The sequence below is a fragment of the Rattus norvegicus genome, chromosome 6 (genome assembly GCF_036323735.1).
Source record: "Rattus norvegicus strain BN/NHsdMcwi chromosome 6, GRCr8, whole genome shotgun sequence".
Lineage (NCBI taxonomy): Eukaryota > Metazoa > Chordata > Mammalia > Rodentia > Muridae > Rattus > Rattus norvegicus.
In genome coordinates this window covers 16,463,038-16,487,886 of record NC_086024.1, presented here as the reverse complement: position 1 = coordinate 16,487,886, position 24,849 = coordinate 16,463,038, and the positions used below count along the sequence as shown (strand labels likewise).

At 49.2% G+C, this 24,849-nt stretch overlaps 2 long non-coding RNA genes across 3 annotated transcripts; both read right to left on the bottom strand.

Moving 5' to 3' along the window:
- Positions 1 to 12,644: 12,644 nt before the first annotated feature.
- LOC134479095 (uncharacterized) lies at positions 12,645 to 16,161 on the bottom strand. Of its 2 annotated transcripts, none has more exons than XR_010052167.1 (2): positions 16,015 to 16,161; positions 12,645 to 12,931 (listed from the first exon to the last, which is right to left on the bottom strand). It is a non-coding gene; the product is annotated as an uncharacterized LOC134479095 (long non-coding RNA). The 2 variants fall into 2 exon arrangements; XR_010052166.1 differs by lacking the exon at positions 12,645 to 12,931 and adding an exon at positions 15,042 to 15,109.
- Positions 16,162 to 22,587: 6,426 nt separating this feature from the next.
- Positions 22,588 to 24,462, bottom strand: LOC134479275 (uncharacterized). The gene is made up of 2 exons (XR_010052404.1): positions 23,135 to 24,462; positions 22,588 to 22,933 (listed from the first exon to the last, which is right to left on the bottom strand). It is a non-coding gene; the product is annotated as an uncharacterized LOC134479275 (long non-coding RNA).
- Positions 24,463 to 24,849: the final 387 nt, after the last annotated feature.

The window sequence follows — 24,849 nt, the reverse complement described above, 5'->3', positions numbered from 1 at the left end:
CCGCTATGGCCCAGCAGACAGTTTTTACGTTGGCCTTTTGTACAAGTGCATTGGACAAGTAAACACTTGATCACCAGCAGAGTAGATACACGTGGTACAGGCTTCATGCAAAATGGCTAAAATCTAGCATCAGTCCTCTCCTCCCACCCCAAAACCAAGCCCAAGGCAAATTAACCATCGTTTCCTGGTGTGTGAAGCTGAAAGGTCCAAGTCGAAACATTTCCTACGTAGGGGGCTTCTCTAGTGGGGTGTGGCAGTGGAGAAAAAGGGACAAAGGTAGCCTACTCCAGGGGGTTGGTGCTTGGAGCAATGGGAAGTGTGACAGCATGGGTGGCCCAGGCTCATCTCCACATCTCTGCCTGGTCCCAGCTAGATAGCACTGTAGCCTGATCCACAGCCTAGCTGCTACCCCTGCACAAGATAACCTGCCCAGAGCCAGTGTGAGCAGATCCGGGTCTACAGTGCAGCCAGGGAGCGCTGAGCAGAGAGGGGATGGGTGTGGAGCTCTCCCTGTGTTGTGAGCTTAGCATCAACAGCCTGTCTTTGGACTCTGAACTCTAGGAAAGCCACCCCCAAACCTCCCTCTTCCTTGGCCTGCCCAAACTCTTGGCCTGGTTGTTTACTTTCCCTGTGACACACCTGTCCCATTGTTCCAAGCACCTATTCCCTGGAGTAGGCTTCCTCTGGAGAGGCAGATCTCATTCTGCCCTTTCTCTGCCTGATCGCCAGCCATAGTATCCCCCTATCCCCAGCAAACGGTCTCACTGCCCTCTCTGAAGCAGAGGATCCTGGAACCTGTCTCCCAGTGCATGCTTGCATATGACATGACCTTACTCCCTGAAGCATCTTATTGGCCCCTGTGCTCACAGGTGTCCACTACACAAAGGGCAAACAATTCCAGGGTGCCTCGATGCCCGGAAGCCCATCAATAGAACCCAAGGGGTAAGCTTTTTCTTCCAGCGCAGTGCAATGCCTGGGTAACCCTGGCCTCCTTCCAATGCCAGCGTTATTTGTGTGCACTGGCTCCCTCTACTCCAAAACTGCCTCAGCCTGAAGGGTCAGGGTGCTGTCAGCACCACCTCGGTCTCCTTCAGCTGGATTCTGGGGATTGTATTTGACCCAACCTACACATTTGGTGACTAACTTGCTCAGTGGAAACTGTCCCTCGGGAACTGGAATCCCTGCTGCAAAAATCAATTCTCCCTGTGGACAGGCTTTTCTAATCTCCTTTTCTCTGTGTTATGCTCCCTCCCCTGCCCCCTTTCTTTCTAGCACATCAGCTTTTATCTTTATTCTTCCTCCCACTGAGACCCAAACAGATCTGGTAAACAAACTGTCAGGCCACTCTCTTAAAGAGATAGCTCACAACTGTTGCAAGCTTAGCTTGCCTTCCCACCGGTGGGCTCCCAAGGATGAGTGGGACTTGGGGTTAGGAAGTGGCCCACCATTTAGGAGACTAGGAGAAAGGCGAAGCAAGCCTAAGGACTCCAGAAAACTGCCTTAGTATCTACTTGTCATTTACCATGGAAGTGGGGGACCAGGAAGGAGCCACTGGGGCTGTCACAATGGCAGCCTCTGGGTAGGATAGACTGTTCAGGCATGAACATCTAGATTTTGTTTTCTTTTGTCCCAGAGATCAGAAAAAGGCTTCCTTCCTTCTGTAACATGACTTGTCTAATGTACTTTCATGTGTAGCTCCGTCTCTCCTGCCCAGGTCAAGTAAACAGACCTATGAAATGACAGACGATAAAAGATAACGACATCAGAGATCTGGGTCCTAGTAGTCACAGGGCGTCATCTGCTTGTATGTTGCTGTTGTAGTGACTGAAATCGCAGTGGGGGTCAGTGTGTGTGTGTGTGTGTGTGTGTGCGCGCGCGCGTGTGTGTGTGCGTGTGCCTGTGCATGTCTGTGTGTGTTTATTTGCTTGTGTTCTGGGGCGCTGCATTAAGAAAACTCTGCTCCAAATAAAAACCCCTCTATAAGCCAATGAGCGTGTACCTCCTTGCCAGCGGAGTCATCTGAGTGGGAAATCGGCCACTTGTAGAGGGCAGGCTTGGCTCATTCTATTCCCAGAGAGTGGGGCAGCTGACAGGCCAGGTCTTGAAATTACGGGGAATCCTGTGCAGGGTATTTGTTGAGATTCTACTGGGCCACTCCAGGACCAGACCAAGATCCAAGCAGTGGAGTCTGAGAGCACTCCTCCCACCTTGAGAGTGTAAAGCAGCCTCTGCCCATTTCTTGTCCCCAGCATAAAGTGCCCATAGCTTTTAACCTGAGCCCTCAGTGAGCCAAACGGCATTGAACCGAGGTGGCTTTTCCCCTTTAAGAGAACGCAGAGCCTTTCCCACTCCCTCTTGAAACCAAACAGAAAAATCTCCTGGTGGGCAGGATTACACGATTACTCAACTTTCCCAAAACAGACCTAAAGGCTTGGGTCTAAAACGAGTTTTGTGTGAGCCTTTCCCAGTGATTTATGACAGATGTGGTCGTTAACTAACCCTCTTCCTTCCCTCCCTGTACCAGTAACTTCCTGGTACCCTCATTCTATGCTTCCCAGGGGCACAGTTTTTTGGAGATGAGCTCTGGCTTGTGTGGGAACGTTGCACATCCTTGGGGCCTGGGTCTGCTCTCCCTAGCTTTTCTGATCTGCTGAGAGAAGCTCGGAAGCCATTGTGACTTGGAAGAACGGCAGGAGGCCCTGATGGGTCTTAAGCCAGTCCGGCCCCTTCCTCAGTTTCCGGCTCTCTTTCCTCTCTGGATCCTGTGCCCAGCTTCCTAGTGACCTGGATCTGTCCTGCAGCCTCAAAGCTGGCCTGTACTTTGCAGAGAGCAGAGTCCCTAACTCCAGCCACAGAGCCCAGGTTGTGCTGGGACAGTCAGTGGATGCCACTGTGAATAGATATGGGGTTTGACTTTAAACCAAGAAGATGTGTTCCAGAATTCCCAGCAGCCCTCCTGCACACAGAAGTTCCTTATAGAGAAGCCACATTCTCTCAGTTGTGTCTCTGTAGGGGACCTTCTCCATGGAGAAGCTGGTGGCAGAGAAATGAATTTTAAATAAATCATTCTTTCAATGATGCCTTGGACCCTTACAGCTAGCTTGGTCCTCTTCTTAGCCATTTACCACCTCAAAAAAAATGCCCTAGGATATAACCTGAAGGTCTGCATGAAGAGTCTGCCGGTGTGGCCATGTGGCAGGCACCAGGGATGAGGTGGCAGGGGACTGCCTGGCCAGGTTCCCCTGGGCTGTTAGATCCCATCCCAGGCCATTTGCAGAAACCAGAAGCCTGAGTCCTGAGCAGATTCCGGAATACAGCAGGCCAACAAGCAGAGTTCAGGTCATCTGGGAGCCCTGCTGGTGTAACCTCTTTGAAGAGTGCAATAGTTACCATAGGTACAGGATGTAGGCTTATTAAGTATCAAAGCGAGGGCTGGGGTATGTTCAAGGCCACAGTGTTCAATCCCCAGCACTGTAAGACAAAACCAAGTGCCAACGCTGGATGGAAATTTTCATGTCCCCTGACAGTGGTCTGTGGGGGGGGGGGTCACCTGGGTTGTTCTGATGTAAGCAGAAATGAGGCCTGAGGAGTTAGATTTCCGGTAAATGTTCAAATGATGCTGACGCTAAAGGGCATGCACTTTGAAAGCACAGCTAGGAGCTGGGAAGATAGCTCAGCTGTTAAGGGTTAGCTCACATCAAAAATGAGAGAAGACGGTGGTATTAGACCATCTCTTTAAAGGTTCAGAAACCAAGGCCCTGACATATTTCAGGAAGGAAGAATAATTCAAAGAAGTCACCAAGGAGTAGGTTACAGAGCTGGAAGTTAAAGGCCTCACATACTTGAGTCGGTAAAGTTCAGCCACCAGATCTCTCTGTTGGCTGCATGGCCTTTGGGGCACCATTTAGAGCCAGCTGTGACTTGGAAAAACGGGTTTGTACCCACAGCAGCTAGTTGGCGCTAAAACAGAAGTGGCATGTTTTGGCATATCCTGGCCTCCAGGTTGAAAACTGTTTATTTAGACAATTAAGAACACAGCTTTGGCTGAACCACAAAACCAGACAGAAGCCTTTATCTTGAGTAGCACGCTCTCGGTTTCCTCCCATGCCCTGGCAGGGGTGTGGAGTGGGGTTACATTGGGCAGAGTGGGTCTGGGAAGGACACGAGCAGCCTTTGCCTACACACCTGGTTTCAGGAGATCAATCAGGTGAATGGGGTCAAACATTCCCGGTTATACTTGGTGTTGGTGACAGAGTAGGGAACGAGGGTGCTGGGAAGGGCCCCAAACTTTTTCATTAAGAACCCTAAAGTCTCAGGAGGCCCTGGGGCCTCTGGGGCTGCTTCTGTAATTGACTGTAAGATCAGTAATAGCTGGACCATCTTCCTTGCTCCAGAGAGCTTGTCTCAAGCTATCTCCCTTCCTGGCTTCAACCAAAATATGGGTAAACTCATACCCTCTTGGCTTCCTGGGGCCTCTACCACTGGGAGGAGTTCACTGGAAGATAAGGAATATATTTGCTTACAGTTCTTGGAGCTGAAGCAGCTCCCATAGCAGGAGAGCCCCGGGCCCCATGGACCTCAACTCCCACTGAGGATTATGGTTGGGGGGCGGGAACACCAAAGACAATAGCCTTCTGGCCACCCCACTCCCACAAACTCCCAATCAAAGCAAAGAAAACAAACACCAGGCAGTTGAAAAAAAGCCATTTTGAGAAGTTGTTTCTGTTGACTAAACATTGGCTCAGTCACTCCACCAATATGGGGGCCACAGGGACCTCTCAGAGAGAGGGCATGTGCTGTGAGGGAAATGAGACAGGTCTGGAAAGAGCTACTAACCAAAGCTGCACCAGGCAGAATGGCAGTGGTCAGCTGAGGGCAAGCCTGCCTTAGCCTCACTCTGACCAGCCAGCTGGACTCAGAGAAAACCCAAAATGCAAGCACAGGCTTCCTCCCCCAGCCCCAGCCCTGCAGCTAGGATCAGAGCTGGCCCCACCCTAGTCACAGCTGGTCAGCATTAGCCACGTCAAGGAGACACAGTCTCCTGACTGTTACTGGGTGCTGATCTCTCTTGCCTTCTCTTTCCCCTTCTGGGGTACAACAATACATTTCCAGGTCTCTAACACCTGTAGGATTTGTTTCCAGAAACTTTAAAGTCACATATCTTATTCTGACTCATGTTTGTCAATCTTGTCTCCCGGGTTACACACACACTTCTTGAAAACGTCTTAGGTTAGGGAAACAAGTCTCTTGCCAATCACAAGCCCCTCCCCCTCATGACCCACCTGGGTCTCCCTTTGTGGTCAATGAATGGTTTTGGCACTGACCAGTTTGGCTAATGACCCTTATTCAGGGAGTGTGTGTCAGAACAGGAGGAGGAACACAGCTGGACACTTTTTATCTCCTCAGAGGCTGCCTTGGAACCCCTCATCTGCCTGAGGATGGGGTATGAGGGTTAAGGGCCTGGGAGGTAGGAGAAGTCTCCCTTGGGGAGTGCCTTCTCACATGGCTTAGTCATCAGTGGGGTGGAAGGTAACCCAGGAAAGGGAGTATAGGATGGGGGTACCATAAAACCTGTACCCTGCCCCACCTCAATCTCTTTCTCCTTCCCAGCTCCTGGCTCAGTTTTTTTTTAAAGAGTTATTTATTTATTATATATAACTACACTGTAGCTGTCTTCAGATGCACCAGAAGAGGGCATTTGATCTCCTTACAGATGGTTGTGAGCCACCATGTGGTTGCTGGGATTTGAACTTGGGAACTCTGCAAGAGCAGTCAGTGCTTTTTAGCACTGAGCCATCTCTCCAGCCCCCTGGCTCAGGTTTTAAAGGAAGAAATAGCAGGAAAGAAAGTAACTGTAATGCTCTCAGTGCCAGAGACGGCACGTGGAGATGGGAGGTTCAGCCAGGGTAGGTGTGGGTTGCACAGGGCGGTGAGAATTCAGCAGTAGAATGAAGAATTCCGCATGGTTTCAAAAGCAGGCAATTGTTCCCATATTTATATCAAGGGGATGGGAGCAGAGCTGAAGCCATGTGCACAAAAGCCTGGGAGAATACAACAGCAGCTCAAAAGCCCACAAGGCGGGCAGCTCAATTAAGAGTACTCTCTCCCTTCTCTCCTTCCCAGCCTCCGGGGTCCAACCTCATTCCTGTGGTGGAGTCCATCCCTCCAAGGAAGAAGACAAGGGGCAGGAGCAGAGGAAAGATGCAAGGAGTTCTCTTCTTGCTTCCCTGTCCTGTGAGCATTTCCTCAGCATAATGCTCCCTATCCTGGGAGACGTCCTCCTAAACTCACACTTTGGGGAAAAGGCCAGACTGCTGGTCAGTCAGTAATAAGAGCCCATCTGGATTCTGGAGTGCCAGGCCCCAGGCCCTGAGCTGGGCACTCTTACCTCATCCCCTCATTAGAAAGCCCTCTTAAGGTGGGAATTATCATTCCTCATTTACAGAAGAGGAAAAGATCTCAGGCCAGGGGGCCTGTTCAAACCACAGGGTTCTTAAATGGCAGAGTTGGGAACTGGCATCAAAGTCCTTTGTTACCCAACCCCACCATGATTCGCTCCAGGAGGCAGGGTCTGCCTCCCTCAGAGTCCTTGTCCAGGGCAGGCCAGAGCAGACGTGCTGTCGCCAGGCCTGGCCTCTCTCTGCAGCAGTGTGGGCTGCTGTGACCCTGTTTCTAAAGGCTGTCACGCTTCCTACAGAGGAGCAGCGGTTCCTCTGAGAGCTGAGCCCAGAGGCTAATCATCTGGGCAGGCCTGACTCCTCACCAGAGGTGTGAACATGCCTGGTTGTTGGGCTGGAATGAGGCTGCTTTAATGGACAAGTTGGAATCCGTTTGTGAGCAGTAAATTGCCCCAGTCCCCAGGGCCATTTTCCATCATAAATCTAAACTATTTGACTTTGCAGATCCCTAGTGTCGAAGCCATAGCTGGGATGTCAGGAAGGCTAACAGAACCTGTGGGGCTCTAAGGCCAATCCCAACAGAGGCCATGAGCCCTTGGCTTCTCCTGCCTTCTTACCCAGAGCTCCTTGTAACGAACTGCCTCCCTGTGTCTGGGCCATTCCTTGGTTACTTCTTGTATCTCACGACTCATTTTGCTGCCTCCCCACAGACTGCTCTGGGATCTGTCTCCTGAGGTGTAAGAGGTCCCACTACATGATTTCACAGTTGCATCTAGAGATCTTGACTTCTTTCCCATCATCCCCCGGGAGTACCTCCACCAGGTGGACCCACAGGAATCTCAAGGCCCTGTAGTCCAACTTGAATTCAACATCTCCTAGCCCCAGCACACCAACAGGACCAAGGCCTGTCTGGAATTACCTATGGCTCCTTCGTCTCTTAACTCCCTCCAGGTCCTGCTTCTCAGCCTCAAGAAGTCACATCTCCATTTTATCCCCCTGTCTCCTGGTGGCTCCTCGAAGCCTCCAAAGGATGAGTCATCCTCCATGGTCCTCCGTGGACCTGGCTCCCAAGTCAGTTTGCCCTCTCTTGCTTCTTCGACCTTGCATTACGGTTGCTCTAGACTAGTGGTTCTCAACCTGTGGGTCATGACCCCTGGGGGCAGGTCAAGCAACCCTTTTCCAGGATGGCATATCAGATATCCTGCATATTAGATATTTACTTTACAATTCACAGTAGTAGCAAAATTATCTGACGCTTGCCTGCTCTTGGGACCCTTTCTTCCTACTGGGCTGCCTCTTCCGGCCTTGATAGGAGGGTGTGTGCCTAGTCTTGTTGTAGCTTGTTATGCCTTGTTTGGTTGATGTCCCTGTGAGGCCTGCTCTTTGCTGGAGGGAAATGGAGGAGGAGGAGTGGATCTGGGGGAGAGGGGAGGTGAGAGGAAGGACTGGGATGTGTGGAAGGAGGGGAAACAGTGGTCAGGATGTAATATGTGAGAGAAGTTTTTTTTTTTTTAAGTAGCAAAATTTAAAGTAGCGAAATTACAGTTATGAAGCAGCAATAATAATAATTTTGGGAGGAGTAAATAATGAGAAACTGTTAAAGGGTCACAACAGCATTAAGAGGGTTGAGAACCATTGCTCTAAACAATGCCATCTCTACCTGTCCCGTTCCCTGCCTTTGTCCAAGGCCAGACAGACATCACACATCCAACCCGAAGGTTGGTTAAGAGCAAGGTATCTACAGCCAGATTCACTGGCCTCAGATCTCACTCCTATCACCTCTCAGCAGGTTTGACCTTTGGGGTAGTTCATTCCTTAGCCCTTGTGTTAGCATTTTGTCTAAGCTCTGCTCCACAGTTACCTGGCAATAGCCAGGTATATACCTGACTCACTATAAAAGGGGCTGCTTGTCCCCTCCGCTCTCTTGCTTTTCCCTTCCTGACCCCACTCTCTCCTCATTCCCTTTCCCCTCTCTTTCCACATGCTCATGGCTGGCCTCTACTTCTCTACTCCTCTCTGTCTCTCTGTCTCCATCTCTCTCTCTCCATCCCCCCTTTCTCTCTCTCTGCCTTTCTCTGTCCCTACTGCCCTCTTAACTCCCCTCCCCATGCCCTGAATAAACTCTATTCTATACTATACGGTGGTGTGGCTGATCCCTCAGGGGGGAAGGGATGCCTTAGCATGGGCCCACGGAGGCACCCTCTTCCACACATCCATAAACATCTTTCCTCTCTCTTTTTTTTCTTTTCTTTTTTTCAGAGCTGGGGACTGAACCCAGGGCCTTGCGCTTGCTAGGCATGCGCTCTACCACTGAGCTAAATCCCCAACCCCTCTTTATCTTTTTATAAACACATCACCTTGCACCTTGTTTTACCAGTCTGTAAAATGGGGAAATAGTAGCCTTGCCCCACTGGATGTTGTGTGTTAAAAGCCCTCAGGACTGTGTCTGACGTGTGTCGAGCACTTCATGAGTGAGTCTAAAGATTCCAGGTGATGCCTCCACCGATTCCCCGAGCTGCACCAACCCCATCTTCATGCACCGTGCCATAGCGTTTCTTCCCCATCTATCCTTCCAATCTACCTGGTTCTTAGAGTAAAATTCTTTGAAGGCAACTAGATCCTTGTAAGAAACACACCAGATCAAACAAGGAAGTTATATCACCAAGTACGCTGACAGGTCTCACGGTAGCCAAACCCGGGGAATAAACAGGCCCTCAGGACATGGCAACTGGTTATGGCAACTGGTTCCCACCTCAAATGTCCTGCTTTCATTTTAGACAGAAGCAAAATGGATGAATGGGAGCAGACAGAAGCAGCTTCCAGCTTAGCTGAAAGTCACTGCCCAGGAGACTTATGGGTACACACTGCAGTCCAGCATAGAGAGATGCACTTTGTCTCTCTCTTCTAGTTCTAGTTCAAGCAACCTCATTAGCCTTTCCAGATACAAGGACAGGGGTCATGTGATACAGAATGACTCTCAGGGTGCCCTAATTTTATCAAAAGGCTATAATCAGGGGCTGGCAAGATGGCCTAGTGGGTAGGCACTTTCTGTGCCAGCCTGGTGACCTGAGGCAGAACTCAAGGCTCACACACTAGTGGAAGGAAAGACTGAACTTCACAGAGTTATTCTCTGACCTCGGCACACCTGGACGCCCACCACACAGACATGAACAAACTAATGAAACGTAAGGGGCATGTTTAGAGACATCTACACCTAAGACATATGGCAGCCCCAATACCTGTTTTTTCTTTCCTAGTACTAAAGTCTCAATGTCTTGGGGTCCCAAATAAAGACTGCATTTCACGGCATTGTTCGCTTCCGTCACAGAACTAAGTTCTAGTAAAACTGTCACTAAAGGGAGATAACGCCCTTTTTGGTTTGCCTCTAAATATATCCTTTTGCCCAAATCCGAGACTGTAGTGTATGCCTGTGTGTGTCGCTTGTTGATCTGGAGTGGAGCCACAGTTGTCCCTTTCAGTTAGGTGGGAATCAAAGGATGTCTGTGGAGTCGGGCTCACAGGAGCACATGGGGTGCTCTTGTGAAAAGAGGGGAGAATGGCTCCTGATACACCCTCTGCTGAGTGTGGCCATGGTGAAGATTAATGAAGGAGATGGGGGTGGCAAGGCTCAGGTTAAAACCTTCGTTGAACGGTTGGGGAGAAGCCATGTACTGCGGATGGCCTGGACCATTAACCATTGTTGAGCCCTTAATGACAAGCTCTTAACTATTTACCTGAGATTTCTAAAAGGGGAGGAAGCTGTCTTGCTTACACCATCATTTTGGGTTTTCAGTGGTTTGGGACGTAATTCTAAGTGATATTAAGGACCTGGAAGGTTTATCAGATGTGCTTGTCTAGGTCACTGCATAGCAGTTCCTTGTGGACTGTGTCTCCTTATCCTTACAGGAAGGGTTTGCAAGCTATCTTTGTGGTTTCCTATTCCTTATAAAATCCCGTTCCCAGCAGAGGCCCGAGGAAATACTGAGTGTATAGAGAAATGGTGTTCAAAGTGGTTTCGTTAGATGGACAAAGGCTTCTTCAGCTGTTGCAGAAAGGTAGTGATGATAAGAATATCTCTCTGGGGGCTGGAGGTCATTCTGCTCTTGCAGAGGATCCCAGTTTGTTGTCGCCATGAACTCCAGGCAGCTCACAACCACCTGCAAATCCAGCTCTTGTCTCCTCAGAAACACACGAATGCACATAGTTAAAAAACAAGAACAAAAACATAAAAAAGAACACTCGTCCAAATATTCCACACCATATTATTCGAGCCTGACTGCACACTGTGACAAAGGTATTCATCGTCGGAGGTCACAGCTCCAGCCAGATTCTGGCCTAGGCAGCTTGCCTCCAGAGTCCCACATCTTTTAATGGTCTTGTGTGCAAACATCCCCAAACTGAGGGCTTGTCTCCGAAGAGGTCTTTGGGAGAAGGGTTGGGACTGCCAGCTCCAGGTTTGTGAGCCAGCCAGACCACAGTGCCTACGCAGGATCTCGCTCCTCTGGAGACTTAGGAGAGCGCTCGCTCGGGGAGGCTGGGTTTTAGGGAGCTGAAGGGGAAGTGGCTGAGAACTGTGAGATAAAGATACACACTGGACTCCTACTGAGCAAACCAACCCCTCTCCTCCAAGATCCTGTCACATTCTTGACAGGCGCAAGATGCAGCTAGTTGGACTGGCTGGCTATGTCTTGGCTAAAATTTTGACATGGGGTAGAGTTTGTCTCCATCCCTCACCTACCTGCCTGTTGCCCGATTTTTCAAATCTTGTATCCTGGGCTGGCTCATACACTTTATCTCAACATTGCTCACTCTGAAAACTGGGGTTACAGTGCACAGATCTTAATATTTCCAGATGAAAGCTGTGTAGTGGGATTTTCAGACATCAGATTTTAGTATTTTGGAATACAGGTTAGGAAATTTGCCCCTCTCTCTCTCTGTCCCTCTCTCTCTGTCCCTCTCTCTCTGTCTGTCTCTGCTCTCTCTCTGTCTCTCTCTCCCTCCCTCTCTCTCTCTGTCTCTCTCTCTCTCTGTTTCTGTCTCTGTCTCTCTCTTTCTCTCTTTCTCTCTATCTCTGTCTCTCTCTCCCTCTCTTTCTCCCTTTCTCTCTCTCTCTTTCTCTCTCCCCTCCCTCCTCTCTCTCTTTGTCTCTGTCTCTCTCTTTGTCTCTGTCTTTCTCTGTGTCTCTCTCTCTCCGTCTCTCTCTCTGTCCCCCTCTCTCTCTGTCTGTCTCTCTCCGCCTCTCTGTCTCTGTCTCTCTCTGTCCCTCTCTCTCTGTCCCTCTCTCTCTGTCTGTCTCTCTCCGTCTCTCTGTCTCTCTCTGCCCCCCCTCTGTCTCTCTGTCCCTCTCTCTCTGTCTCTCTGTCTGTCTCTCTGTCTCTGTCTCTCTGTCTCTCTGTCTCTGTCTGTCCCCCCTCTCTGTCTCTGTCTGTCCCCCTTCTCTGTCTCTCTGTCTCTCTGCCCCTCTCTCTCTCTGTCTCTCTCTCTCTCTCTGTCTCTCTCTCCGTCTCTCTGTCCCCCCTCTCTGTCTCTCTGCCTCTGTCTCTCTCTCTCTCTCTCTCTCTCTCTCTCTCTCCCCGTCTCTCTGTCCCCCCTCCGTCTCTCTGTCTCTCTCCCTCCCTCCCTCTGTCTCTCTCTCTCTCTCTCTCTCTCTCTCGCTCGCTCGCTCGCTCGCTCGCTGCAGTTGAGCCTAGGCCCTCATGCACGCTGAGCAAGCACCCACTACTGAGCTACATCTCCAGCTGCCCTCTTCCTCCCTTTTCTTTTTCTTTTCCTCCCCTTCCTCCTTCTTCATCTTTCTTCTCCTCCTGTTTTTGGAACAAGGTCTTATTAAGGTACCCAGGCTAGCCTTGAATTTACTATGTAGCCAAGGATGGCCTATCTCCTCCTCACAAGTAGCTGGGATTACGGATACCTATTTTTTAAATTTGTTAATCTCTCCACATATCCTCATTTCTTCTTCCTGACCTCAGAGCCCACAAAGTTCACTTCGGGCTGCTCAGCCAAGGGGTTCCCTGCTCAGTTCCAGTTATGCCTGTCACCCTGGCTCAGGACTCCGGCAGCCCCCGCATGGGCAAGCTTTAGTACCTCTGTGAGCACTCACCTTCCAATGCGATGTGTCTTTAGTTCTGCTAAATGGTTTGTGTCCAGAGGTCAAAGGCTGTGCGAATGCCCAGGGATGTTGTTGCTAGTTTGATTTTTCTGTTGTTGTGATAAAACTCTCAGGCCAAAGGCAACCTGGGAGGAAAGGCTTTATTTGGTTCAAGTTTCCAGATCACATTCTGTCCCTGAGGAAGGTCAGAGCAGGAGCTCAAGCCAGGAGCCTGAATGCAGGAACCATGGCCGAATGCTGCTTGCTAAGCTTGTCCCCTGGTTCATTCTCCACCGGCTTTTTCATGTTCCAGGACCACTAGCCGAGGGATGGTCCAGTGTGTCTCTCCCACATTATTCATAAGTGAACATTCAAGAACGTTGTCTCCACAGGCCAATCTGGTCAAGGCAACCCTTCATTTGAGGTTCACTTACTCCAGGTGACTCTGTGTTCAAGTCAACAATAAAAACTAACCAGGACGAGAACTACTTTCTACTTGGAGAAGGCATTTTGGCCTCTGTAGATCTTACAAAATTACTATTGTTATTACTGTTTTATTTTATACATAGGAATGTTTTGCCTGCATATAGGACTGTGTACCACATACATGCCTGATATCTACAGAGGCTCGGAAAGGGTGTCTAATCGCTTAACTGAACTCGCAGACAGTTGTGAGCTGGGTGCTGGGAACTGAGCCCTGGTCCTCTGGAAGAGCAGTCGGTGCTCTTAGCCACTGAGCCATCTCTCCAGCCCAGCATCACCAGTTCCTCAGCTAATCTGCTCTCGTTAGCTAGAATGGACCCCGTCGGGTCTGCTCTGGCCTGGCTGGCCTCACACTCCTCTTGGCTCGGTCTTAGTTTCCCCACCCGGTTTGGAAACCGCAGCTGGCCTTTCACAAACTGACTCAGCACCCAGCTTAGACTCAGCCCCAGTCCCTGCCCAGCTCTAGGCAGCCAATCCCAAGGACCCAGCGAGGACCACAGAGGTCCTTGCTCTTCTCAGGAAGAGTCACTGTTGCTCTAAGGTAGCCAGACCAGAAACTTGCAAAATGCAATCGCAGGCGCTTTCGAGCCACGGCTCCATGGTCTCAATCCCCACGGTCTTGTTCTGCCAAACGCAGCAATGTCCAGCTGGAAGACATTCATTGCCGCACGAACATGTGTTTCCCTCTGTGACTTCTCCTGGGACACAGGTCAACAGCCCCGAAGAAACTGCCCCGAACCAGAGTCTGAACCTTGAACCCCAGGACTCCTAGGAAATGAGACTTGTTTAGGCCAAATATTTCCCCTGGATTTGAATTTGAATTGTGATGGGGGATGGAAGGTCCAAATGCTCTAAGGCAATAGCATCCATGTTCCCAGCATTCACTATGTACCTGACGCTCACCTCAGGCTGAATTCCTGCATGCCTGCCTCTTTCCCTCTATGCTTTGGGCCACAGGATACAATAATGGAGGTGTGACTGGACCCACGGGTGGAAACAATAATCTATTCTTTCATGTTTTCCTGAGACCCCCCCAAGCTTCTGCACCGGGCCGGGCTCAGCGATTTCTCCCTTAGCACATTGAATCTATCACCAATAATGGCCTCTGTGTCCCTACCCCAACCACATCCTTCTCAGTCACAGCATGGATTCATCCTGTTCTCTCTCCCTCCCTTCTTTCCTCTCTCCCTCCCTTCTTCCCTCTCTCCCTCCCTCTCTCCCTCTCTCCCTGAGCACTCAGGATCCTCTCCTTTGAGCTCTTTATGCTCGGTGACTGAACTACGAATTTAGCATCAATCCACATTCAACACTGTGACACTGTCTATTGTCTCATGCATTTATAAAGTGTCATTTGACAAAATTATAATTTAGAATTCTTAATTCTAAGTTTCTTGTCCGTCCTAGAATGTGTGTGTGTGTGTGTGTGTGTGTGTGTATACATATACACATATATATGACGTATATAAACAGAGAAGAGCTGGGGAAAGCAGAAACAAGACAAAATGCAGATTGGTGATCCTGCATCAGTGTCCTGTAGCAGTAAATCTCCAACCCCAATAAGCTTGTGCAAAACACACAAGTCAGTGATAGCATTTATGAGCTGCACGCCTAGACTGGGCAGGTTCACCACTACACCACTCTATCCCCAGCTATGCGAGCCCTTACTACTTGTGGCTTCTCTGGGCAGAGTGGTTCTGTCCATCTCCCTTCCACCTCCTCTTCCTCTATCTCCCCCTTCTTCCTTCCTCTCTTCCTCCACTCTCTAAGACCTGCAGCCCTGCCTTTCCTCTCCACTGCCCAATCACGGGCTCTAACATTTATTTGACCAGTTAGAATGGGGAGAAGGTTCACATGAAATCACCTGAGTACTGGATCTACTCCTCACTGAGGTGGGGGAGCCCCTCTTGAGAAGCAGAATTAGCATCAGAATACAGACAGCTCCAGGGGAACCCACAGCAGTACCCCTCATACAGGGCATAGAATTGTACCCTAGCCTCCCTGCTGAGATTGATGATTTTGAAGATACCTTGGAAGATGAGGATGGTGAGACAGAGAAATAGAATGTAACCGGCTAGGCTTGGGCCGTCTGGGGTGTCTTTATTTTCTTCCTTTTTCTTTTTTTGGGAGGGATGTCTTTATTCTGAAGAGTTAAATCAGAGGGAAACTTCATTTTTTTATGCCAATAGTTCAGGAAATCTGACTACTATCGTTGCTGGTTTCTTGGAATGTCAGACAACAGTTTTGGTCTGATTTTTAGTACAAGCACCTCCATTTTGGTTTTTGGTCTGGTGGATGGAGGCTTAATGAGCACAATATATTTAAAAAAACAAGGACCTTCTGCCTTCTGTAATTTTTATTTGGATATATATATATATATAAACTTTAAAACAAACAAACAAACAAAACCAGGGTAACAGGGTTTTTCTGTGTAGCCCGACTGCCCTGGAACTTGCTCTGTAGACCAGGCTGGCCTCAAACTCAGAGATCTGCCTGCCTCTGCTCCTGAGTGCCAGGATTAAAGGTGTGTGCCACCCCTGCCTGGCTTATTGCCACCCCCAACCCACTTTTAAAATATAGAATCTTGGTATGTAACCTAGGCTAGCCTTGAACTTGAGACAATTCTCCTATACCAGCCTCCCTAGGATTAGGATACAGATATGAGGCACCGTGCCCAGCTCACAAACACACTTTTGGTTTTCTGAGACAGTGTCTCACTGTCGTCTCACTGTCTCACTGTCTCACTGTCTAGACCAACCTGGCTTTGAACTCACAGAGATCTGCCTGCCTCTGCTTCATGCACACCACCATATCTGGCCCCAGAACTTTAAAGTAGTTCTACCCAATAGAAGTTAAAGTGAAACATGCACGTAACACAGACTTTTCCGTTAGTCACATTTTAAAAGTACAAATGAGCTCAAGAAAACCTAATTTTAGCAATATGCTTTTCTTGAACTCAATATATAAAAATGCAACTTTAATATAGGTTCATTATAAAATTATTTTGCTCTTTGGCCAACTTTTAATATGCATTTGTTTTGTTCTTACCAGCAATGTGAATTTGACTGCCTAAAGTCCACAGGAAACTCATCTGTGTTCGGCTTAGTGACTTCCGTCTCTTCCATGGGACCTTCCCTTTCACAGGCTCCAAAGTGGAGCTGGACAAGCCAGAGCATTCTGAGGGTTAAGCTCCTAGGGCTGTGAGCTCACAAGGAGTCCTTGGTGATGAGTTGACAAAAGACAATTAGCCCATTGTCCCACCAGAGGAGCACTCCTGAGGGTGAGCAGGGAACAGCAGCTGTGCTGGGAGAGCAGTGTGGTGTACAAAAGAAGAGAGGTTGAGAAGCAGAGCAGGGAAGGCTGGAGCACCCAACAGAAAGGACCCTCAGTAGGAGTGGGCGGGGCATAGAAAGGGGAGACAGGTGGGTCTCTATGGGCTCCTTAAAGTGTTCAGGCAGACAGTTGTCCAGTGTCACAAGGTGGCCTGGCTTGCACCTTAACGACATTCCTCCTGACCACCCAGCATAGGTGGATTCAGGCCCCAGGAATCCCACATCCTCCAGAAGCCTACCCTCACCATGACTTCTAAATATCATGCAGTCTTGGATCAACAAACAAGTCTGGGCTGATCAGAGCTTGGGCAGAGGCCAGAAGAAGAAGGGTAACCAACCTGAACAGAGGGGTGAGACAATCACTCCTTGCTGGTACAGACAGACCACAGAGGCCCAAAGAAAGTCAGAGATCAGCTTAGATCAACCCTTAGGTAGTTAAAAGGAACAGACCAAACACTGTGAGTGTGTGTGTGTGTGTGTGTGTGTGTGTGTGTGTGTGTGTGTGTGTAGGAAAGGGAGGATCCTGGTTGTCAGGGTACAGAAGGCTCTTGGACAGGTCAAGAAGATTGAGCCCAAGCAGGGGTAAGGCTATGAGAGGAAACTGCAGTAAAAGGCCAGCCCCAATGGGAAGGACCCCCACAGCCAACAATGAAGAGACCCTCAGCTAGGACACAAGCACCCAAGCAACTTGACTGCAGACTCTGAAGGTGCCAAGGCCTTCCTGTTCCTGATTAGGAGTATTAGGGATTTAGGAACTGTAGCCCATGTAGCCCATGTAGCCCAAGGCCATATTCTTATGTAAGAGAGACCAAGAAGACTCAAAGTCAAGCTGGAGCTTGGCCTAGTCTCAAAGGCCTTTGCCTCTTCCCCATGCTCCTCTCAGGCTTTCTCACTGGTCCCCCAACCCACATGGGCCCACATCCCATCTTCTCTCTTTCATCATTTCTCAGGATTGAGCTCTTTTTCCACGATTCCCTCTTCTGGAGAGGAAATATTTCCCGTGCACGGTTGATGTTGGATGCATCACAGCAAACTCCTAGAGAGATTAGCCAGGTATCACCTAGTGGTCTGCAGAGTAGGGGCGCAAAGCAGGCAAAAAGTCACAGACTTTAGGTCTTTGCGATGGCTGCAGTCAGTGGCAAATGTCAGGACCCTGAAGGCTTGCTTCTGCTCACCCCGAATTTTTGTATTCACAATACAAAATTCTGGCACCAGATGGCAGTGCTACTCCGTACTCAATCCAAGATGGCTTGCCATGCAGAGACGGTCCGAAATGCATTCGTTCGTTCATTCATCCCACAAGTATTTATTGAGTGTTTACAATGTGCTGAAAACATTTCTAGATCCTTGGGATCCAATACTGAATTCAGTGCAGGAAAAAACTGTGCCCTCTGGAGCTTCCTTCTCAACCAGGAAGACAATGAGTAAAAGAAACACATCTGGTGTGCGGTGTGGTGAAAGAGAGAACAGAGCCCCAGGGGAGAAAGCTGGGAGTACAAGTTAAATCGGACATCAGAGATGAGAAAAGCAGCATTGAAGGAGGGGTGGGGTTGCTGGAGCAGAGGGCGATGTTTGCAGGGGTGGGGCTTATTGTAGTGAGGGTTTGTTACTGAATCCCTTACTTGTCTTGCTGCTGTGGTAAAACGCCTCAGAAAAGGAACTTAAGAAAAGAAGAGCTTATCCAGGTTCATGGCTGGAGGGTACAGTCCATCCGCAGCACTCAAGTCTGGAGGCCGGAGCCTGAGGCAGCCAACCTCATCGACCTCATCGCATCCACAATCAGGAAGCAAAGACAACAGGTGCTGCAGCTCAGCTTGCTGGCTCCTTTTCATTCAGTCTTTGACCTCGGTCCATGAGATGGCACCACCCACTTTGGGGTGGATCTCCCCCCCCTTTAATCAGCGTAATCTAGATAAGCCCTCACAGCCGTGCAGAAATCTGTTTTCCTGCATGAGTCCTAAACCAAGAGTTACAGTCAAAATGAACCATCACAATTACATGTGTACACTCAGGGAGAGACAGAGGCTGTCCAAAATGAGAAGTCTAAACCTGGAGGGCTCTTCATGTATCCTGTCCTGTCCTGATGTCCCATTCAGCCCTGGGACCACATCCCCTCGATGTGGCAGGTCCACAGACCTATCAAATCCTGCCTGCTTTCCTTTCTAGGCACAGGTCATGACCCACCTTCCGTTATTATGTGTAGTTAGTGAGTTCTTGACAATAAAGTATTGATCAGGAGCAACGTCTATCAACCCTGCCCCCACCCCACCCACCCATCATCTTTAAAACCTGAGAAGGTATGGATCTCTGGATTCAAGCAAAGAAGTCCCAAAATGGAGGGTGACTGGTGCCCTGATGACAGCTCGGAGGTGAACGAGCCGTGTCTTTGTAACAATGCCACTGGAGGGTGGTTTATTTTGAAAGCCAAGTTACTTCTCACAGTTCAGGAGACTGAAATATCCAAGATACCTTCTTGCTACATCCTAGCATCGTTGGGAGCTGTGTGTGTGTGTGTGTGTGTGTGTGTGTGTGTGTAACAGAGCCAGAAAGACAGCGACAGAGACGGACACACAGAGAGAGAACAAACTTATTTTTATAACAAATCCGTTCTAGAGGGAACTAGTCTATCTACTCCCTCAACAATGGCATTAGTCCATTCATAACAATAGGGCTTACGACCTGTTCACATCTTAAAGGTCCCATTTCCTGTCCCATCACATCCGTAGTTACATTTCGGTAAATGTCACTTCAGTGAGGACTTTGAAACACTGTGAGGAGTGAAGCAGTGTGTGTGTGTGTGTGTGTGTGTGTGTGTGTGTGTGTGTGTGTGTGTATAGCTGCTTTTCCTGCCCAGAACGCCTGTAATTAGAGACGCTGTCTTTTGTGAAGCTACTCGTTTGAGACAAGTGCTCGCTATGTAGCCCACACTGGCTTTGACCTTGCAGCCCTGCCTTGAGTTTTCATGTGTGGGAGCCTGAGAACATACATGTTCCCTTTACTCACAGATTGGTTCTGAGATAAAGATACATGACAGTCGAAGTCATGCTTATGATTCAAGCTGCAGCTGCCAGAGAATCTCTTTCTCCAATGCTCTGGGTGATAAAAGACCGGGACAGCACAGAGGTTCTGGAACCAGTGCCCAAGGCCCAAGGAGGAGTTGTTGGTGGGATGAAGCTAACTTGTAGGGGAAATAGACCAAACAAACCAAGAAAAATCACACTCTCGAATCATTCAGGTCTCATGCAACTTCAGGCCTGGGGTCAGCTAACTCGGCGACAAAGGCCAGTGGATTATCCTTCGATAGTGAGCCAGCTTGGGCGTATGTCTTTTTAGAACAGAGTTCTGAATAATAAATGATGACTACATAAAATACAGTGTGCATCCTGAGGTCTAGATGAGAAGCTGGAATAAAACTGTAAGCCAGTGAGACCCTAGTTTGTCCCCTGTCCTCTAAGCACAATGTCCGCCGGGTAGCGTTGACTTCAAGGTAACTGTAGGAAACAGCCCAGTGACAGGCTAGTTTACATTTGTCCCCGCTCTCAAGGCTGGATCTTATCAGAGAGGAGAAGGAAACGAAGTTTCCCTCAAGCCTTCTTGGCTTTTGAGTTCTTGAGGTTTGAACTTTCCTTATCATGAAGAGGGAAGGAAGTCTTTGGTCCGTGTTTCCGGCTGAATGGAGAAGTTGTCAGGCTGGTGGTCCCTGTGATTTGGAAGGGTGACCACCGGAGGGTGAGCAGGTGCCTACGGATAGGGTCATGAGAGGCATGGCCTTCAGGGTTCTGAGGCCTTTTGGACTGAACAGAAGTCCTGGAGGGTCTATTGAGCTAAAGGACCAGGATCTGTCTCCAGAGACTCCGGGCTGCCCTGGGACCTTGAGAGATGTGCTTGGGTACGAAAGCTCAGGAACCTTGAAAAAAGTCCCTAGTTCACATGTGCCTCAAAGTGGCTCAGACCCTGTGTGTGAATCTAAGGGACAGCACCAGGAACGACTGCCGATTGAAACTGCCCGTTATTCTGTCTCCATGTGTCGCTAAGCCCTGCCACCGTCTATAATCTTTGCCAGCAACTTTTCATCATTTTTGATAAACAGGGGTTTTAGCTAGACATAACAATTTGGAAATTTTAAGAAAAATTTAAAGTTGGAGAGACAAAAAGAAAATGGCGTGCATGCCCCTGGAGGACTGAGAACAACTTTTGAGAGTCTGTCTAGCCCTCTTCCCCCATCTTTTAAGACTGAGCAGGGTGCTCCAGATAAGCTGTCTCCAGAGCTTCTAGCCAATGGCTCCTGTCTCTGTGTCTGTTTCTCTGTCCGTCTTTGTCTGTCTGTCTGTCTCTGTGCCTCTGTCCCCACCACTTCCCTCTGTAGAAGCACTGGGATTCCTGATGTAACCCATAGCACCTTGCTCTTTTTAAGGGTTCTGGGGATTGTACTCAGGTCATCTGGGCTGTGGGACAAGCGCTTCTATTTGTTGCATCATCTCCCTGACCCACCATAGTTTTTGAATGCTAAACTTTCTGATTTGACTTGTAGTATATTTAATTTCTCCTTGATAGGAACTGTAAAGTGAGATTTCTTTCTCCATGAGTCCATAAGAGGATCCAATCATTTCGGGAGAAGTAGATGCTATTTTTTTCCTCTGTGGGGTTTTGCTATAGAAACCCTCCCAGGGTCGGGATAGGTTAAATGGAATGTTGGAAATCTTGCTTCCTGAGGTTTGTGGTTTGCATATTTATTTGTTTTGTTTTGCTTTGATGTTCTGTTGAGGCAAGATCTTGGGGTATTGATAGAAAGTGGACTCCAGGGGGTTGAGGATTTAGCTCAGTGGTAGAGCACTTGATTAGCGCAAGATCCTGGGTTCGGTCCTCAGCTCCAGAGAAAAAGAAAAGAAAGAAAGTGGACTCCAGCCTTTGTTTCCTGCTGCCCATGAGTGACTTTCTGTCCGGGCGAGTGGTAAAAAGTACTGAGTTTTGGGCCAAAGTCTCAGGTTCTCCCAATCCTTCTTGTTCATCATACTAGAGGAAGAGAGCAGGGCACACCTTAACCAGGACTCTGATTAAGTGTCACCTGCTTGGTACCGTCAGGTCTACTCCCGAACCAACCATCTGCCCAAGAAGATCGAGCAGCTATGTCCAACCTAGACCATGCTGTTTGATCCTTTCTCCAACCTCAAGGGGCAAGTATCATCCATGATGAGCATCTGCCATGGGGACAGATTCATTCACTGTCCAAAACTGTGGTGAAGGACTTCATTGAGTTGGCATTGTGGAAGAACTTATTATCTCAAACAATGGCTCAGCGTGACTTCGGAGAAGACAGAAGATGGCCTTGGGTTGGGGGAGGGGCTGTCTGGAACACCAGGCGAGGATTAGGGAGCCACTGCAAGAGAGAATAGGGAAGGTGCCCTCTCCTCCCCCTGCTTTGGGGGGTCAGGGGCCCTTGGCCAGAAAACATGGAGGCAGACGATGGAACAACAAAGAACAGAGTCTTCCAGCAGGGACTTCCTGTGGCCGCACTACAGAGAGCCCACAGGAAGGAAGGAAGGCTGAGGCAGGGACTCAGCCTGGACTATAAGGACCTTAATTTAGATCACACATCCCGGAAGACGCTAGGAAATTGTTAGCGATTGTCTCTCGCCCTGCAAGGCTTTGGTCTTACCCAGGCATATCCAGCTAGTTTCTTACTTGCCCCTCCAGGGCCAAATGTGCACCACTTCTGAAAATGTCTTCTGAGAACAGTCACAAATAGACAGACAGAGCTGCTCGGTAGAGGAGAGCGAGCCCTTGTCCCAGCCATGTAACATTTGCCGAGTCTGAAATGGATGTTCCCACTGCAGCTGACTTTACCAATATTTTCAGAAACTTCTCACCAACTTGCTAGCGTTGAACCATGGCTTGCTAATGTGAACAGCTCGGTGACTTTTCTCTTGCAGCACTCTGTACCACCGTGGTGCTTCCTGGTGGAGTCCTTTAGGCTCCTCTAACTGCCGTGAACATTCCCTGAGACCAGGGCTGTGCTCACACTTCAGCCAGATATCAGACTCGAAACACCAGGATACAGATGTGTGGTATATGTCTTCAGTCGTGACCAATGAAGACATCAGTTTCGAGAGGCTACTAAGTTCCAGAGCACGACCTTTTCTGGGCATGCACACACGAGCATGTGTGCAGTTAGCATGTGCACAGTTAGTATGTGCACATGTATGCATATATATGCCTGTGCATGTGAGGGCCAGAGGTCAGCATCAGATTTTTGTGTGCCTTCCTCAACCACTCTCCACCATTTATTATTTGTTTATTTGTTTGTTTATTGTTTATTTATTATTTATTTATTTATTCAGAGGCAGGCATGGTCTATTACTGAAGCTGGAGCTCACCAATTCAGCTGGGCTGGTTGGCCAGCAAGCCCCAGGGATCCCCAACGTCACTGCCCTACTGCTGGGATCACAGACTTGTGCAGATGCATTTGGCTTCTTATGTGGGTGCTGGGATCCAAGCACAGGCCGTTACGTTCGTGCAGCAGTCACTTTATCCACTGAGCCGTCTGTGTAGCCCCAAGAGCAAGTCTTTCCCATGCCCCGTGTCCTCGTACGGTCTTATCAGCAAGACCAATGGCAGAACAGGAGATGCAGCTGCCTCTGAAAGAAAAGGAGCCAAAGGGAACGTGCACTGGACAAGGTAGCCAATGGTGAGCAGACAGCAAGACTGGGAAGTGGCTTTTCTGCCTCTGAAACAACCCGCCCCCACCAGGGGGCTAAACTCCAGGGAGTTCAGAGGTCAAGGGATTTTTTTTGAATCACCTTGGGACAGGCCCCCCATCCAACCCCTTTCCCACTGACCAGCCTCCTTCAGGTTGTATGGCCGCCAGCTCCCTGCTGGAGTTCACCAGCAAGAATGTTCTCGTGGTTTTCCTGTTGGAATCATCTGGGCAGGAATGTTCTCGTGGGTTTCCTGTTGGAATTCCATGAAAAAACGCTTTCATTCTTTCAGCTGTGTGCTTCTGGAGTTTGTGGGGTGTGGAGTCCAGGGGGATTCCCAAGCCCGGCCCTCCCAGTCTGTCCCGGGCCACTAGACATTCAATTAGTGTAGAAGTCTGGAGCAGTGACCGGTGAGCATGTGAGCTAAGTCATAGCTTTTCCAGGTAGCAGCCCTGAGCCAAGGAAGGAGACAGAACGGGGTGGTGGTCAGGTTGGTCATACCTGGGTCTGGGGTCCACTTACTTATCAGGTGTTATGACAGAGAATCACAAGCTTGGTCTGGACCCCTCTCTTTTCCCTGATCCTGGGGCCCTTGCTACCCCCTTGGTGTTATATGGTCAGCCACTGACTTTGCTGGGCCTTTGTCTTCCAGTGGTTTCCTCTATCCCACATTCTAGGACCCCTTCTTGTTCCTCAGAGCTCCAAATAGGTGTCAAAGGTGACAGTTTGTGTCCCCGCCCACCTGTAGACACTGTAGAATGCTTGGCAGACTCGAGTGTTTGCTTTAGACCAGGGTATTTGAGGAAAGGGGCTAGAGAAAGAGGTCTGTTGACATGAGTGATTTGACCAAGGCTCGGATCCTAGGTCAGTGGCCCAGCGAGTCTCCCACTTTGTCCCTTTCTGGAGAGGTCAGCCTGGAAAGCTTCCTCTCGCCCTCTTCTTTGTTGTCTCCATCATCCATGCCCTCTCACATCTCAGCCTCTTCTCCACCTCTGTCCTTCTCGTCCTCCTCACCTCATCCCCTCCTCCCAGCCTCTTTTTGTTTCTCTGGGCACACAAATGCCCACTTCTCTGAGCGTTTACCTAGCACACATGAGTAGTTGGAACATGGGACATGTACCACCACCTCATCTAGGAAAGAAGGTAATGCTCAGAGATTTTAGCACATGGTTTCTATGGTGATGTAGAATTTGGGTGTGGGATCAGCAATACCCTCATGTGTATGGTGAGTCTGAATTATATGCAGATATATAGTGTCCAAAGCCTCACTTCTGCCCCATCCTTTCCCTCCCCAGTCCCACAAGGTACCATCACTTGCTAGCTTCATTTGGAACCTTCCAGAATGTTCTAATATGTGAACCAATAGAATCGTGTGGTCAGATTTCTCTACTTCCTGCCCAGAGGGATAGGGTGTCTAGAACACACAAGCTTTTCCCTTCCCGTAGATATCAGAACTTCTCCCCAGCGGTTCCTTGAGAGCCTCTCATTCCTTTGATCGCCCACCTCCTACTTAAAGCACTTGCTATGGCCAGACGCTGTGCTGAAGGACGCACGTGTATCCAACATGTGCTTATCCAACAGCTTTGAGGCTGGGGACGCCATTTTCATCAATGTGCAGATAAGGGGACAGCCTCACACAGACTACATACAGCTGATTCTGGAAACAGTGCTTCCAGAGGCTACCCCTTGAAGTTCGAGAACTTTCATCCCACCTACAGTGACTTGATAATGTACCCTCGTTGGATGCGGCTGGAGGCTGAAGTAGCATTAGCAGTTCCACTCTGCTCTGTCTCAGTACCCACAAGCAGAACCATTCAGAACGGGGTTAAATGATGCAATCCAACAGGAAGTTCTGG